An 18,999-nucleotide genomic window follows, 5' to 3' on the forward strand; every position below is an offset into this window, starting at 1 on the left:
AACAAAATAATACACTGGCTAAATAAGCTACCAGTCCTATATTTCTGCTTGCCTACACCGGGAAGGGTATTGCCCCAGTGTTAGAGGGCTCCCCATGATAGTCCTAGAGTTCTACTGATAGGTTTGACCACATGTCTAAAATCAAAATCGGAATGAACCTAAGAATAGGCAACATAATAGTATGCTACATTTCCATCTGCTCAAGAAAGTCTATCCTTAAGAACCAAGGCTCAAAGATTCCAAAGAACCACCAGAAACAAAAACTGATGGACTTGAACAGAGAAGTGACTTTGTGATAGCAGCCAGAAACTCACCACTCCAATTATCCTACGAGAAGACAATGAGGGGACTAAGGAGATGGGAGACAGAAACAGCACTAGACCAGCCAGCCAGCAGCAGGAAACACACCGTAATGAAAGAAGACACAGTTACCTGGAGGACTTTCCTCAGGAGGTGCTGAACCAAAAACAGAACAGTAGGAAATTAAGTCCTCCAATTGTAGTAGAAGACAATCAGGGAAGAAATTGGATAGACTCATAAACACAAAGAGAATCAAACAGCTTACTACTAGATTACCAAGCACTGAAAAGACAATCTCAAAGGAGAACTAGAAAATATCTTGAGATTAACCGAACAGAAAACATAGAGCTTACAAGCATTGGAAGGGAATATAAGGACAGAGAAAAAGGAGGGAGGTGATTAGAGAAGGGATGGAGAGAAGAAGGTTTATGGGACATAAGGGGAGGGGGATCCTGGAAAGGGGAAATCATTTGGAATGTAAACAAAGAATATAGAAAATAAAAATATTAAAAAAAAAAAACAAGTCATGAGGACAGCTGCAGGCAGAGGGAAACTGGTACTATTCACATGGACACAGGAAAAGATGACACCTTGAAGCCTTCTGTGCAGTTAGGCAGTTACCAAATCCACCAACGTGTCTTGGAGTCTGATCTCTAACATGAAGACGACTCCTAAGACTCAATAACATCTCCAGCAACTACATTTACTCAGTAAAGACACGAATTTGAAGTGAGACTATCTCAGGGTTATGCATCCATGGGAACTTCTGGTAGAATGTAAACTTCTTATTGAAGATTTTTAAGAAGTTATGATCACAAGTTAGCAGAAGACACAAGTTTAAATTTATTTCTCTCCCAGCTTGGATTCAGTGCCTTTGGATAGAAATTCCTAGACTTACAAATGTAATTTCTGGAACTTATAATAGTTACCTTGCTAGGAGGCTTGCGGTCTTTCCCCTACTTAACATGCAGATGAATGTATCAAAAGTGCCATCCTTAGAGAACTCCTCCAAAGTTTCTGAACACCTATGTACTCCTGAAGCATGTATTAATGACCCCCAAAACACATAATAACCAGCATCAGCTCTACCAAGATCAGAGTGGGCAGAGCTGTTTGTGGGAGAAAAGAAAGGTGGAGAGGAGATGCTGAGAAAGGAGAGCCTTGGTTCCTGAGATGGCAGGCGTCTACACAAGGTGGCTCAAGAAATTGAAACCGCCAACCCTAGAAAGATAAGAGGCACTGCCCATATTCTTGTTGTTTAAGGAATCAAGATTGCACAGCAGAAACAAACAAGTAAGAATTTTAAAGAACAAACTAGCTTTGGTTTGAACATGAAGCATACCCTGGATATTCTGAAATCTAAAATAATTCTAGACAAGAGGGAAGAAGAAAAAGTAAGTATCATTTTCCTGACCCTGCTTCCCCCAAGACAGCCATAGCACACAGCTGTACATAACACTGGAACCTGGAGACCGGTCCTGATGCACAGCCTTTAAGTGCATGATGACAGACAGTCCTTGCTCAGTTTCACTCACTGTTTCCGCAAGCCTCAGGCAGTTGAATACAGCTAACTTCCCCCAGCCTCAGTGTGCTCACAGACACCGAGAGGTCAAGGATCCCTGGCTGCCTTCTCTCCGAAGCATTTAAGACTACGCTGTTATAATGCTACTTACCGATGATCCATCAGAGCCTAAGGATTTGATAAACAGGCACAGGATGATCACTAAATGATATTCCTGAGGATCTCTCAGTGTGGCCATGACACCATCCCTGCGGCCCTGCCTACTTTGCTCCAACACAGGGATTCGATCTACAGCCACCAAGAGTCTGAATAACTCCATGGGGTGAAAAAAATCACAGCACAGCATACTGTAAGGACTGAAAAGGTGCAACCACCCCACCCCCACCTGCATCTGTGCACAGACCGACTCCTGAACAGTGTTGTCAGCTGCAGATGACACCTTTGGGGGAGTGTAGCTAGGTGCTGTTAGAGTTCATCTTTTTTCCCTACTCACGAGTATTTAAACCCTAGGTTTATATATTTATTTTTAGTTGGACAGACTAAATATATGCTGGGACCCACCCTACCAGTTTCTAAATCAACTTGGATCAAAACTCAAAGTAAAGAAGGTAAAGAAAGGGGCTGGAAAGATTGCTCAGTGGTTACGAGCACTGACTGCTCTTCCAGAGGTCCTGAGTTCAATTCCCAGCAACCACATGGTGGCTTACAACCAACTGTAATGGGAATTGATGCCCTCTTCTGGTGTGTCTGACAACGACAGTGTACTCACATACATGAAATAAATAATCTTAAAACAAAAAAAGAAGGTAAAGAAAGTAAATTAAGGAGCTGAGGTTTTTCATGACTTTCAGGTGCTCATCCTGATATATCTTCTGCACATGCAGATATACAAGCGGTGGGCAACTTAGCCAGCTCTGTGAGCCCAGCCTTTGGGAGGCAGAGCCTGAAGTACCTGAGTTCAAGGGCAGACAGAGCTACAAACAAAACTACAGAACTGCACCTATGAACGCAGACACAACAAAGCCACCTGAGCTTGCAAGTCCCTTAAAGCCTCTAGCTTTGACACTGTAGACATGATCCCATACCCAGAATGCGCCACAACTTTTCCTTTCACAACAACTACATTTTAAAGATGCAGGCATTTCACTTACAAAGAGGAAGGTGGTCTCTGGTAAGTTTCTCCTGTGTTCTGAATATAATGGGATTAATGGTAACCGTTAAAGAACCTCTGTTCTCTATTACTTACCCTACATTTTATCTCACATTTTGCAAATTAGCAGAGTTTTCAAGACCTACCACCCACAAACCATCTGAGACACTCAAGTGTCTATTCGGTTTCACACAACAGGTATTTTCTGGTCAGAGGAAAAGACAAATAACATGTCCACTAATCAGGCAAACATCAAGAACAGACAGCACATCCTTGATCCCACCCTCTTAAAGTCAGATGCAATAAGGATCCTATTTGGACAACCACAATCCCGATTTCCAGCTAATGCTCACCTTAAACCAAGTGGCTCAGATGGAGAACACACCCCCTGACTCAGGACTTTAAACGCTCAGCCCAGTCCTCATTGCTAACACTGGGTTGGTGAGTTTAAACATTGTGGTGCTGAAGAGTGGGGTCGGCCACTGGGGGATATCTGCCCTGCTTCCGTCCCGGCTCCCTGATTGCCATCTGGTGCTGCATGACCAACTACCACAAGCTGCCATCACCACGTACCAGGGTATCTGGGTGCCACGCCTTCCCTGCATGTTTGGCTGTTAGCCAATGAATGCCTCTTGTTCCTTAAGCCATTTCTATCAGTTATTTTGTCACAGAGATGAGAAAAGTAATGTAGATACAACTTATCCCGCAGAAAAACTGGACAAATTCAAACTCCATAATATACGGCATACATGAATTAATTTCTAGTATATCTTGATTTCCTAAACTCAAGACTCACAAGAGAATCAAAGAAGAGACTTGATGATGGGGGACACAAGTTATTTATTAAATAAATCAAAACTTGGTCTGCATGAAAAGGGAGATACCACGGGCCTTACTGAGCCACCAGCTCCTGTCCAGTTGTTTTCTCTCAACATGAACATATGTTCCCCTTAATGTTAAAATTACTTATTTTTCCCTAGGCCGGTGTTTATTCAAGAGCCCTGCTTATTTTGGCATTAGAAACAAAACAAGAAGAGCCACCCAGAGTCCCCCAATCCAAGGGAGGAGTTTCCCAAGAAAAGCAAAATTCTGCTCTTGTTGTTTCCTGTCTGCCTTGCCCGCAAGCATGCAGCAGTCTTCCACAGAGAAAGCCAGGGCCATGTGGAGGAGGCACCGTGTGCAGAGCTATGAGGGGGCAGGTGTGGGCAGAGACTCCACCAGTTCACAATCACTTAGTGCTCAGAAGAAAAGACCGGAACTGGCAGAATGCAGAAGTGAGGCAACCGAGGAAACCCACGTGTAAAAAGAAAGGCCTGCAAATGCAAACTGTGAAGAAAGGAGATGCCTTTTACTTCAGAGTGCCAGAAGAAATCAGACTCTCATCAAGAAGGCAAACCAGGAGCTGACTTCTGTGACTGAAATCGCCCTGAAGCATCGTCACAAATCCAGGCAAAAGCTGGCATGGGGTGGCCAGGACGGGAGGGGAGTCCGCAGGAAGAGACAGGAAAAAACAGAGTTCTGCAGATGGGATATTGGTTTCAATGAGGAAGGGCCAAGGCCAAGAACAGTGTGAGAATGAAGGCCTCGCATAATAGACCTCTGTGAGCAGGCCTCTCTGCAGATGGGGAGGCTGGTGAGCTAAGCCTCACACTTGGAAGCGTGTGGAACTGGAGCTGTGATATATAAAGTAAGTCCCAAATGCCAAGGTTCTGACCGAGCCAGGCCGACGTGGCCATTTGTGTTGCGTCGAAGGGGCCTTCCCCCCCACCCCCACTGAGCAGAGAATTACGGTAAACATCTGCTCACCATGACCACAGAAGAGGTGGTTGTTTTCATCCATGGGTCATTTTAAAGAAATAAATCCAATTAATAAAGCCACACAGTAAGAGTATCCAGTCCTGCCAGGGGCCTGCCTGCTTCTCTCCACTGTCCTACTCATTAAGAAGGCACTTAATCCAGAGAGTCTCTTCACGCTGTCTTTGAGACTTCTTAAGGACTCAGACACTGGGGTGGGGGGGGGGGGGTCTGTGTCCAAGGATTCTTAAAATCCAAGCTGACTTCTTACCCCATCTTTTAGGCAGTTATTTCTAGGTGGTTCTCTTGTCCTATTATTAAAATTTTGATGTGGAAAACCAATGTTACGTATGAAAATGCTAAATTAGGACTGTGGAGATGGTAAAATATTTGTCCTGAAAGTCTGAGGACCTGAGTTGAGATCCCCTTGTAAACCTCTTAGTGTGCAACACATATCTGTAAGGGGATCCTTGGGGCTCATTAGTCAGCCATATGTACACATAGCTCGATCAGCAAGCTATAGGTTTAGTAAAAGACCCTGTGGCAAAAATAAGGTGGGGCAGGAGATGGCCCACTGGGATGGTTTGACACCCAAGACTGACTAAGTCCAGATCCTTAGGACCAACATAAAAGCAACCTGGCCAGCACACACACCTGTAATCTCCATGTGCCACTGCAGATACACAGGAGGCAGGACTGGAGAATGGCTGAAGCTCATGGGCCAGTGAGCCAGGCATACGCAGCAGTAAACAGGAGAGACCTATCTCATAGACAGTGAGAGGACCTTTACATGCATGCCATGGCCCTGTGCACTCACACATACACAAACACACAGACACATAGGGTTTTTTTTCATTAATTAAAAAAAAATAAAATGAAGAACGGTGGAGGACGACAACCTATGTGAATATCTGAACTCCACATGAATACACAGGTATACATACCTGCAAACACACGTTCACACACATGAATGTACATGTATTCACAACTGTATACATGTGAGCACACACTTCCATGCACACACACACACATACATATACGCATACAACTAAAAATTAAAATAAGGATTCAGAAGAGTGTGGTGGTTCACGCCTGTGATCCAAGCACACTGTTGGCGAACACAGGAGGATTAAAGGCTCAGAGCTAACCAGGGCTACTCACAGGAGACTCTAACTCAGGGAATGAAATGCAAAGCAGACAAGAACAAAATCAAGCATATGGTGATATGGATAATTAATAGAGAGTCTGAAATGTATGAGGCCCAGGATCTGAATGTAAGAGAAACAAAAAATAAAATTAGTTAAAATAAATAATACAAATTGAAGTTCTGATTGGAAATGTGACCTATAAATACCCCAGATAAGATCTCTGTGTCAAAATGTCTCTTCAAAAATGACTAGAGACTGAAATAATCAAGAATGGTTTTGGCTTCTTAAAAAAAAAAAATCCCTTATTTGGTTCCTTCTTTAGAAGAGAGAGAAGCTAGCAGGAAACTCGAGTTCCATGCTGTCACTCGGGCTGCCAAAGGGGAGCCTGAGCCTGACTTCACCCCTGAACAGTAACCAGCCTCCAACATGAGAGCCGCCTCTGCCTAACATCAAAGGCTCCTCCTAAAGAAAACCACGCTGATTCCTGGAACCCCTAAATGCCAATCTGAGTTAAACACCCTTCTGTAACTGCCTTCAATACAGTCTTCTAGATCAAGGAAAGGTAGTGCTGGATGCTACTACAGGAGGATACCCAGAAGCTGAGGTTTGCTGCCTCTGGCTGTGGTAGTATGATAGTGAGAGCAATCGGCAGCACACTAAGTTCAGTAAACACAAAGAAGAAGAATGTCTATTCAGCTGGGGAGATGGCTTAGTTGTGGCTGCTGTGCAAATATGAGGCCTGGGGATGACCTCAGGACCCACGTTTAAACCCACACAAAAGCTGGACATGGTGTATACACTTGGAATCCCAGTGCCAGTGAGATGGAAAAAGACAGTCCTGGAGCCCACGGGCCAGCCTACCAAGAGTAATTGACAAGATACAGGCTCCTGAGAGACTCTGTCTCAAAATAAAAACCAAACCAAAAACAAACAAACAAAACAAGGTGGATGATCTTTGAAGAAACACCTCAGGCTGACCTCTGACTCCATATACCGACTTTTCTCTCTCCCTCCTCCCAAATTCTCTCTCAAACTGTTACATACAGACAGAACATTTTCACTATCCACTTCTCCATTTTCCATAAAAACTGAATAAAGTCATTCATAAAAAGCGAGAGCTTAGTAAACTCATGAATGGATACATAATAAATTCATCATCTCCACTTAATCCAGATGTGCAGCTCCAGATGTGGCTGGGGAAGCTGGGACAGGGAGTATGCTGGAATTCAAACTACCAGCCACCAGTCTGCATACTTCTGAGATGCCAAGTGATATAAGTACACGTAAACAAATCATGTGTTGCTTGTGTGCCCGAGTGCACAAGGGTCGGGGCACACACAGAGGCGGGGCAGGGACCAACAGTGATGTTCACTGTAGATGTTACTGGAAGCTGACAATCACAAAACACAAACTGCTGGATTCACAGGACAAGGAAACGTATTCTTGTGTTGACTTATATGCTTAGTTTCTTAAACTTAAGAGTGTGTGTGCATATGTGTGGAGGGCATGTGTACATACATGTGTAGCAGGAGAGCACATGCAGAGTCCTGATCTCTAATATCCATGATCGCCAACACCCCTGCCCCATCCCCTTGAGATACAGTCTTTCAATTAATTCATCTTTCTTTTGCTAAAGCTAGTTAGTCCAGCCTCCAGGTATTCTGTCAACCACCTCACCTCAGTTCCAGTGTCAAAGGTGCATGCGCCCATGCCCAACATTTTCACATGGCTTTACTGGAGATTTGAACTCAGGTCCTCATGCTTGGTAGCAGATGCTCTTACCCAGTGAGGAACCTTCTTAACAGCCTTATCTGCTCATTTTCTAAGGCACTGTTATGTAGGGGAAAGGACCCAAAGGAGGCAGAAGGGGACAAAAGCATCTGAGTGATGCCTGATTGTTCTTAGCAACAAGCCATTAGCAAAGGAGGAGAAGGAACAGCAGGGCCCAGTGGTCTTTAATAACCATCAATGCCTTCAGCTGTGAAAGAGAGCCAGGTTTATTGAAACTTCCTCCTCCCCCACATACCGCCGAAGTTCACGTCCACAAGTGACTGCAATATCAGAGGCCAGCGTGGTCAGAACGAGCATATAAGTGTGAGCAACGGCACTAGATTACTCCGAAGCGAAAACGCAATGCATCCATCATGCTTGGCTCACACTCCACCTCCTTTGGCTATAATTTCCAGACCTAAGACGAAAATCTCATCCTTTTAAGGATGCTCCTGGTGAAAGACAATCTGACAGGTGTCACAATAAAAAAAGTAATGATAATGTGGGAGGAAGAAGTAAATTTTTATACTTAAATTTTGTTTCCCTTGGGAGATGCATTGTTTTAATATAACACATTTCAATGTGCTTATCTGTTCATTTAAATTTTGTTTTGATAATATGAAGAGATTTTTAATCTGAATTACACAGTGATGCTTGGACACTGATCTGTTATAACTCAGTAATCAGAATTAACAGACTGCCTAATTAATCAAGTCATTTTTCACAGATCCAAATAGAGGAATGGATCCTGGGCCAAGGAGAAAAATGGGGGACATAAAATTATTAATTCAGGGAAGCTATAAAAGCGTAGAGTTAAGAGGTCTTTAAATACCACCATCTTTAATAGGTTCAATTTTTATAACGCAAGGTACATGTGCAAACAAAAACAAACTCTATCTGGGGCAAGTGGGAAAAGATGGTTTAAATCAATAGTTAAACAGACATATACTGAATTACTTTTTAAGCCTGTGACAACCAGTTTAAAATCATTGATGCCCTATAACAGAAATGAGTAGTAAACACCCAGGCTTTCTCTGTGGCTAAAGGTGTGTTGATATTCTACTCTGGGTGTGGTGTGGCAGTGCACATCTGGAATCCTAGCACTCTAGAGTCTGAGGCAAGAGGGTTCAGAGTTGTAGCCCAGCCTGAGTAACATATTTTGATGTCTCAAAACATTAAAATAGACAGACACCAACAACCATGACCGCAAACACCACAACCACCACCATCAAACGTTCTGATTTGTATAACCCTGAACACCTGGGAAGGTTCTCATCAGGTACCAAATGAGGAAACTCAGACCAGAAGATTGTGTTTTCATTCAAGGATGCTTGTTGCATAAACATCACTCATCTTTGAAATTCTTAGAGAAGTAATACTAAGAATGCTGCCATTAAACTCACCGAAACGTACCCATGCAGACATACTCCTCACTTCCGATGCTCTTAGTAAACCAATGAAGCAGAACACATGCCACTGATGTCCATACAGTCCTTCAAAATCAGCTTCTCACTTGGATCATGTATATGGTTAGTAAGACTTAAGAGATGTGTGTACTAGAGAAATGGTCCAGTAGTTAAAGAGCTTCCTGCTCCTGCAAAGGATGCCAGTTCCGTTCCCAGCACCCACAACAGGTGGCTCATAGTCACCTATAACTCCAGTCTCGGGGGATCTGATACCCTCCTCTGGCTTCCTCAGGAAACAGACATGCATATGATGCATATATATATACACACACACAGGCAAACACACACATACACGCACATGCAGGCAAACACCCATACACACAAATAAAATAAAAATAAGCCGATTGTTTTTATTAAAGACATGCATATTAACAAGTATGTTAAATCAGCTTTTTTGGGAAATTCACTGCCAGCCTGAGTGTGCTACAAGCTTAATGCTAGAGACTCTGCCAACATGGGTATTCCTGGGAAGGATGACTCGAGCTTACTTCCTAGACCCTATCAAGTCTCTTCCTTTCACGAAGCTTCCAATGCTTCCAAACAACCTCCTCTTCACAGATACAGCCCACCAAGACCCTGTCGTCTGACCTTGCAGCGGAATTTTGAAATCAAATGGCCTGCACTGTTATACCCATAGCAGATATTAGATGGATACCCTGGGTAGAAGTCTGGAGGAGGTAGGCAGCAGTGAGAGGATTCCAATCTCTGGAATAGAGAGAAGTGATTATATTTCTGATATGGCCCATTTTCAACATAAGAAAGTCACTTGAGATGTCCAAAGACTATGCAGACAAGGTCACAAGAAACATCTCAGAGATGACAGGTCATCACAGGTTAGCTAAGCTACCTGACACACACAGACAGTCTACCTTCTGGGATTCTGCCCTGCCTTCTAAACCAGCATCCCTCCTGTTACCCAACTAGTTTACACAGGTCAACCACCACCTGCTGCTTTACAGAGGGACAGCCCAGCATATACAAAAGACCAATCATGGGAAGCTGAGGACACAGACAGGGGGTGCGCCATCAGTAAAGTGCCTGCCTTGCAAGCATGAAGATCTGAGTTTGACCCTAGCACCCATGGGAAAAGTGTGTTGATTTGCACTTGAAATCCCAAGGAATGTAAAGGCAGAGAGACAGGCAGATGTCAGGAGCTGCGCCTCCAGCTAGCCTAACCTGCTTGTTGAGGTTCCAATGAGAGATCATGTCTCCAAGAGTGGAGGGTGTGAAAGCTAAGCCACCCAAGGTTGGCCATTGACCTCCACATGTATCTGTGTCTCCCTTCCCCAAATCCCAACACCAGTAAAAGCTAAATTGCCTCGCAAAGAGGCCTTAGGATAGACTTCTTGCACTGGCAGAATAGCTTAACTCAAGTTCAATTTCTGGAGAGGTAGAGGTGGCTATGTTGTCCTCTGACCTCCACAGACATGCCATGACATGAGTCCTCATACAAATACACTCATGTACTCATGCATACACAAATAAATAAAGGTTAAGAAAATGTACAAAGATAGATTTATTCTGCTGGAGTTTATCTCAAAGCTGATTTAGGAAGGGTGCCATGATGTCACCAAGGGGCACCCTGGAAGGAAGGTAACATGGAACTGATCACGGCCACAAGACTGGGACGGAGACCTAGTACCCCCTGAGCCCCTTGACCCAAATGCTCTTGAAGCTCATGCTAAGGGCTGACTTTTTTAAATTACAAGCCTTTTCAATGCCTGTGCCTAAGCTGGCCAGCCACAGACAAAGTGATTGACAACTGAGAGGCTTAGGCTTTGAAGGCTGAGATGCGTTAGAAGTGCCATGCATCGGATGTTGCTAGTAGTTGAAGTGTTTGTTGTCCAATCCAGAATCCATGTAAATGCCTGCCACCCCACCCCTAAGCCCTGGCCAATCCAATGCTTGGAAGGCAAAGACATTGTCTTTCTAGCCAGATGGACTACATCAGTGACTTGTGGGGATTCAACTGAAGACCCTGTATCAGTGAATGGGATGGACAACCACAAGACAGGCACTCCTCAATCTCATGTACATGTATGTACACATACATATGCACATGCATTCATACCACACACATACATGTTGCTCTGAGACAACATGGAAAAATAGAGAGTTAAAAAAAAAAACAGTTCAGTGAGAACAGCTCATCTGTGGTCCCTGGCTATTGGCTTTATGCATCTTCCAGCATCCTATATTACTAATACTATCCAGGACACACTAGTGAATCTACAATTCTACTAATCATGTAACTATAGGCTTTCTAAAGGTAACTCTAAGTTGAGTGCTTTTCATGTGTAAGGAGGATTTGCTGTCCCAGCTTGATACAAAAAAGGTCCTAGGTAGAGGACCAGTGCTCTGGGCAGGGGACTCTGGCTAACCCTACTTTTTCACACAGGTGACTGAGTGGAACAAATCAATCGTTGGCTGGTCAGAGGCTAACCTGACATAAAATGAGGGTTACAGATATAAGGTTAATTAGAATACTGTGGCAAAGCAACTCAAAAGATGGCGGGGGGGGGGGGGGGGATGTTGTAACTCGCATATCCACTAGAGACAAAAGGATGTGCTTGTTCCTAATTATACCAGGACATATTTTCAGTCCCCAAAGGTCTTGTATTAGCAACAAACGAAAATCTGAAAGACTTAGACAGATGAAGCACTCAGGGTCACAGGCTCAAGATGTGGCCCTGTGCTCAAGCTAAAACAGAACACCTGAAAATCAGTGCTATGAGAAAAGAGGGATGTATGCAAGACCAGATGAGCAGAGGTTACAAACCAGTGACCACAGGAAACAGGGCCGAGGTTCAAATCCCTGCAACTGCCCCATGGGCAGAGAATTCTAGGCAGGAAATCCCACTTCACTGGGCCTTGGTCTCCTCATCTTTAAAGTGGACATTTAGAAGCCAGGGGTCTGTTGCAAGTGAACAAATGTCAAATTCTTAGAGTCATGTCTGGCACACAGCTAAGTCTCAGAAAGAGCGTCAACGGAGCAGGCCTCAAAAGGTGGAGTGTTTCTTTTAACTGACGATTAGGTTTTTCTTCAGGTTAGAAAAACTCAAGGGCTCTATCCCCTTAAACAGAGAGGTAAATGAAGAAGGAGGTAGCAACAGTAATAGCGACAGAGATGGGGGAGGGGGAGAAGGCGAAGGAATTCAGCATCCATCTTTCAATACACTGTAAAGGAGAAACATGAACTACGTTGTCAGGGGATAGGTTGACAGTGATAGGACCAGACTTTCCAGTCCCCTCCACCTATATAAACCTCAAGGCACCCAGCATGATTTCTGTGAGGAGAGTTCCCAAGCGAAAGCAACGGCCACATTCAGGAAGCAGGCCTGTGCTGGAGAAGAGATGTTGTGACATAATCAGCTACTGGGGAACAAAGGACAAGGATGAGGTCTCAACTTTCTGCACCAGATGAACCAGGCAGAAGGTCGGTTGGCTCTACAAGCTGGTGTCAAGAACTCTGGCCCCAGCAACTCTCAGCCAGAGACACCTAGCACCTAGTACCAGGCTGTCCTCACACAGGGCAGACAAACTAGGAAACACTTAAGCAAACACTTGTCAGTGCCCTCGGGCTGTCTTGCTAACTGACACTCCTGGGGCCTTGGAGAGGGCAGAGGAGGTGAGTCCAGGCTGGCCCTCTTCCTGTGCAAACAAAACTCACCCCAATTCCCAGTGTATAATCCAGTTCGCCTTCTGTGAATTATTATTTTTACATTCTCAAATGATATCTGAAAGCAAGGGTGTTAGATATTTTTAGAGAGCTCAAAAGCAGGGTGTTAGCACTGAAGCCGGTTCACAGCCAAATCAAAGTTTTCCCCGCTCTGTGTACTTACCTTCCTGAGTGACACTTACTGGATGTTCTCCTTTTCTTTCCTCAAAAGGATGACAGGCCTTCCACCACACTGTATTTCCATTTGTTTTGCTTTTGTTTTATGTGACAGACACACAGGTGTGAGGTTAGGGGATATGAAAAAGAAACAGGAAGAGATGGGGGGCCAACACATTCGTGCATCTGTGGGCACACTGTGGGTAAACACATGCAAAGGCCTGAAGCAGACTTCCTCAGTTTCTCTCTACCTTATTTTTGGAGGCAGGGTCTCTCACTGAATGTGGAACCTGCTGATTCGGGTAGACTGTCTGGTCAGAATACAGAGTCTCCTGTTTCTGTCTCCCCGCTGCTGGGATTATGTTCTACCTGAGTGCTGGAAATCGCAATTCAGTTCTTCATTCTTGATCAGAAAGCACTCTGTCAGCTGAGCCATTTCCCAGCCCCATGTGGGTTAATGGTGCTCTTTTACTTTATATGTTGAGAAGGTATTAACTAGAAATTAACAAACACAACCTCGTTTTCTTTATATATCCTAGCTGATCCAAGGTTCCTCCTGACAACGAGCATGAGAAAATACATACTCGCCTTCTACCAGCAGACATCATGAGATGTGGGGAAGGGTTCTCTACCCCTTGGCTTTTATGTAACAAACCCACATTGAAGAGCACGTGGCAACCACAGGCATAGGGAATAATACAGCAACTTATCATCCTCTCAAATCATGTAATAGGTGCTAACAGTGATGGATATTTATAGCTAACTCTTTCCAGCTATGCAAATGTTAAGTTTTCCATCAAAAGATAAGAACATGAAGACTTGGGCTGACAGGTCAATTGTGCATTTAACAGCATAGAAGGGTTTCTACTACTACAAGATGCCTTCTGCTGCCAGGCAGATCAAACCAGCTCTGACTAATGCTGGGGAGATGGATCCCCAGGGAGATGGCCAAAGGTGGGATTCAGCGCCATGCACACCCCTTTTCCAAGGTCCTGGAGAAATGGCTTGGGCTCCAGTGATGTGCTGCTGCTGTGTTTGACATGAGGACCCTATACAATCTGAGACAAGGTACATATATCCAACAGTCAGCATACAGAAAACAAATTACCCTCACTTCTATGTTGTGATGTCTATGTGTTTGTGGCACATTTGTATGTGGGTGAGCTAGGGGACAGAGACACAACTCTCCCATGTACACACGTGGAGGCAAGAGACGGGCAATGGGTACCCTACTCTTTGATTCTCTGCCGTATCCCCTTAAAACAGAGTCACTGAACTGGATCATGTCATGTTAGGGGCAGAACTCACTGACTAGTGAGCCCCAGAACTAGAGGAGCAGGCGTGGGTCCATGACTAGCATGTTACATGACTTCAGAGATCGGAACTCAGCTCTGTCCTCATGGTTGCAGGAATCAAGTGTTCTTACCCTACAAGCATTTCTTCAGCCCATTTTTTCTTGCTTTCTATTTTACAGTTCATTTAATGCACAAAACATGAACGAACATGCAAAACCCACCAGGAATCAAGTCTCTCGACCGTCCATCCTTGTCACCTTTAAGGGAGGTCTGGTGTGCATGTTTGTGATTCCAGCCCTGTGAGAGGCTGAGGCTGGAGGAGGTTCAATATAAAGCCAGCCTGAGCTACACAGCACATATACACACTGCCCATAGAAAGAGGGAGAGAGAGGAGGGGGAGGAAGAGGGAGAGAGAGGGAGAGAGAGGGAAATGGGGGAATAAAGAATAAGCAAAACTCGAAGCTGAAAAAATAAGAACGCTAAAGATAACATCTCTCCCAGAAGCCATTGCTGGCCTTTCTAATTGACAGCTGTGTTCCAGGCCTTGGGCACAGAGCACTGGGCAGGAACCACCTCAGTATAGAAACAACAGCCATTAGTACCTCTACCCTCACCTCACATATGGAAACTGAGGCACACAAGAAAAGAAATCAATGTGACCAAGAATAACGAGCCACAGGCAATGGTGTAACCTCAGCTTGGAAGGAAAGAGCAGCTCATCTTTAAGATGTGTCACCCACACGATATGAAGCTCTCTGTTCTGCCTGTGGAGTCACACACAGGCAGGGGTTTGTGGCTGCAGAGGTCCCTGAATACAGGCATCAGGCCACCTCCCAGGAAACCAAGCAACAAGTACTGGTCTGTGGCACGTGCATGTTCTATCAGGCACACAGCTTCCCACAACCCAGCCAGAGCATGGCAGGTTCCAACATTCCCACGGGAAGTGCTAGGCACAGTGATGGACTCCACTAAAGACCAAAATCTATACTGAACTCTTTTCCTGAATCATCTTGGTGATTCTCTACTAACTACCAGACTTGTACCCACTTTCCAGATGGGATAGTTGGGACTCTAGACTGTTAAATGATCTGTCTGGTCTATTAAGAGAAGCTCAGCTACCAACTTAGAAAAATAAAGCCTGAGTCTAAGCCAATCTAATACCAGCACATGCCCTGTGTCCACAGCAAGTCTGACAGCAAGCCTGTTACCACGGCAAGTATGCTGTCAGAAGCTCTCACACAGGCTGGGAGACAAGGAGAGTGCTCCACAGTTCCCAGGCTAGTTTCATCCTCTTCAGTGTGCCACAGAAAGAACACACAATCCAGTCTGAAGCAGAAAATGTGGATGGGGCAAGTCATTTGTCACCTGAGAGTAGGACGTCATCAGCTGACATGCACCACAGCCAATGGGAGGGGATGAAAGGAGAGGGGCTGTCACATCAAGTCTACATAAGACAGGAAAAAGCAGTGCCTGTGGCCCTGTCACTTGCAGACACTGGGATAGCACCACTGGGTATGAATTGGCCATGTCATTAGGATACCATGTTGATACCCAACCTGGACCAAAACCACAGAAACAGGGTAAGGAACACCCCTCTGTATATTCAGAACTTTGAATTTTGGTTTACACCTCTACAGGAGAAAAAAAAAATTCCTCACGATTCTAAGATTCGGCATGGCACCTTGAGAAATACGGAGAGTCTCAAGAGTTTGCTGAGATGTGAGTCTCTGCTAAGAATCGGGCCAATTGAAATGTTCCCACAGAGGAACTCAAACAAGACCCAGGGCAAAAGAAGTCCACCATAGACCTTGGTGTAAGTAACCACGCATGCAGCTCGGCACCTGTGTACCCCCCTTGCTTTCCATTCCTCTGGAACACCACACTTTCTACAGTTAAGGCTGCATTCCTCAGGAATCCAGGGACTGGGAACAGAAGTCACCAGTGAGGCTTCAAGGAAGCTGTGCAAAGAAGGCCTCTGCTAGAAGGGCCACTTTCATCTCCTGATTCCCTGTCTCTTCCCTGAAGGATTTAGGAACAATCCTGCAGCCACTAAAGAAAGTACTAACAGTCCTGAGCTGGCAGAGTAGAAAGGTAGAAGGCATAAACTACTCTCCCAGGTACTCCTGTCTACAGAAGCATCTGTTAGGAGACAGTCATTTGATAATAATACAGCGGAAGCAGAAACGCCCATTCAGATTGCACTGCCATTTTTGTATGAGGACAAAAGCCCTAGAAAATCCACAAACTGGGCTTATTATTCCCACTTTGTATTCTCAGAGCTGTTTGTTTAACCCTGGTCTCCCTTCTTAATTAGCACTACTGGTCCGGAGAAACGTATTTGCTGAGCCTGTCTATATGTTTTGACATGCAAGACTTGTGAAATTCAAACATACTGCAGACATTCAAAGCATTATTATTTATTAAGGCCTATATTAAAGGTGGAAGATCTTAAAGCCCTCTCAGATTCTGATGATTAAAGGAAATTTAATCGCTCTCCATTGGCATTTGATCTTTAGCCTGCCATAATCTACCCGTGTATCCCTTCATCCATATTTGATACTAAAGAAATATTTCAACAGCATGTCCATCAAGTGTAACACAGTTGGAGCTCCGAGACCATATGACTCACAAAGAACATCCCGCCACCCTGGGTTAGTTGGCTAATGACAGTGAAGGTGACTGGGAGCCAGAGAGATGGGAGAACTTTCTTTCCTCACATGAAGGAAGCCTTTGGCACGCTGCCCACCCTGCTTCACCCGGGGAAGCTCCCCTGACAGGTCAGAAGGGCAGGCATTTCAAATCCTCATTTCTTCTACACTCAGTTTGCTCAAGATCAGAGTGACTAGTACTCTGCGAGCTGTCCCCAGTTCAGGGATGGTACCCCAACCTTAACGCATCAGAAGATGGGGGAGCAAACCTCAGGTCAACACAGTTCAATGACTATTTGAGTACACAGTGTTCATGGGGATAGAGTGACCCCACCCATTTCCTTTTCCAAGTACCCATGGCTAATTCTGCTAACCAACAGCAGAGGTGCTTAACTGCAAAAGACACTGTGGCCCAGGAGGGTGACGATCGTCACTCTCTGTCCCCTTTGAGACAAGGTGGGCCATCTCTGCATTTGGACATCATCCTGCAGCTATGGCCCATAACCAAGCACAAACAGGATCCCTTTTAGTTCATTCTGTTTGGGGTGGGAATGTCTGCGTACATCATACATGTTCATGGGTGTACAGGTACACATGCACATGTGTGGATATGTGTGGAGGCCAAGGATGTCATTTCTCAAGGGCCATTTACCTTGTGTTGTGAGGCCAGGTCTTTAACTGACACCTAGAACTTAAAGGCCTCAGGATTCACCTGTCTGCCTCCTCAGAGCTTCGGTCATAAGCAAATGTCTGGATTGTATTGTTGTTTATACATAGGAATGATCTCAGGCCATCATGTTGGCAAGGCAAGTACTTTAACCACCGAGCTATCATCTCCAACCCTGAAGGGATCCGTATATACAATTATCTACAACTGTCATATAAAGTGGCAGCATATATGTGCCTGCCAACTTTGGGATTCTTGCCTGATCCTAGAGCAAGCCGGTGATAATTTTCTTTCTACTCCTTGGTTACACAGATATTGGTCACTTACCCTGAGCTTTTAATGAGTCTCACAGCCATAAAAAGCCTGGGGTCACTGGCAGGGGGCCTGCAGAACGCCACAGGACTGCAGCACACAGAAAGAGCCTGGAGGCAAGAAGGAGAGAAGGGTTAGGGTAATGGACTTTGGCTGCTTCATAGAGCTGCTTTCTTCACATGTGACATTAGCCCTGATTTCCCGCTTCTCCTCTAGAATCAGGAAGATGAAAACCAAGCACACCTGTGGATCCCAAGAGCAGAGATATTCCCTGAAGTAGTCTGGTTCCCTTCTGTTCATCAGTGTCTTCTCCCTTTTCTTCTTTTAGCTTGGAGTGTGTATATACTCATACGCATACATATACATGTGTGTGTGTGTATGGAGGTTAGAGGTCAGAGTAAGAGCCCTTCCTCAATCAGGTCTGTACACTATTTTGGGGATGGGGTCTCTCACTGAACCCGGTGCTTATCCATTTGGCTAGACTAGTTGGATCACAAGACCCAGGCATCCAACTGTCTATCTCATCAGCTCTGGGTTGAAGGACTCATGCCACTGTCTCATGCTTGTGCTAGGGATGTGAATGCATGCTCTCATCTCATGGGTCAAGCACTGTGCAGACAGAGCCATCTCTCCAGCCACATTCTTAGGATGCAATCTGAATTATAATGCTCAGAGGTCTGGGTCCATTGGCCGGCTTCAGATGAGGCCAGGAGGAAACGCACACCTTCCTGCCATAAGTACCCTGAAGAGGCAGGTGAGCTCCTGCCTTGGAGTCAGATACAGTGTCTCATTTGCCAGTTTACCACCTGCATTCTACATGCCAGTAGAGGTCAGGACACATGGGGGACAAGTATGTGTGCTGAAGCTATGGGCTTCTTTGGTCTGGCTGAGATATAGGTATACTATTTACCAAGTGAGTTCAATTCCCTTCAAGTGCTTGCTGAATATGTCAGAATAGCTGCCTGTCATGGGCTCCCATGAAATCTTGAGGTGACCGTGCCATCTCCACTGATGTGGAGCCTACAGAAGGAACGGCTGCTTCTAGGAGAAGCAGAATCAGGGTCTGGTATGAGCACTTCAAGGGTGTACATG

General features: G+C 45.0%; 1 protein-coding gene across 2 annotated transcripts in view; it reads right to left on the bottom strand.

Annotated features, from left to right (window-relative positions):
* Positions 1–18,999, bottom strand: part of Foxp1 (forkhead box P1) — a 448,446-nt gene that overhangs the window by 363,992 nt on the left and 65,455 nt on the right. Inside the window, exon 2 of one of the 2 annotated variants that reach the window (XM_052174415.1) lies at positions 17,923–18,017. The gene's annotated coding sequence lies outside the window, so the exon portion shown is untranslated. Of the gene's footprint in view, positions 1–12,992; positions 13,096–17,922; positions 18,018–18,999 lie in introns of those variants that run through there. The other variant, XM_052174416.1, reaches the window with a different exon arrangement.

This window comes from Apodemus sylvaticus, chromosome 2 (assembly GCF_947179515.1).
Source record: "Apodemus sylvaticus chromosome 2, mApoSyl1.1, whole genome shotgun sequence".
NCBI classification, from domain to species: domain Eukaryota; kingdom Metazoa; phylum Chordata; class Mammalia; order Rodentia; family Muridae; genus Apodemus; species Apodemus sylvaticus.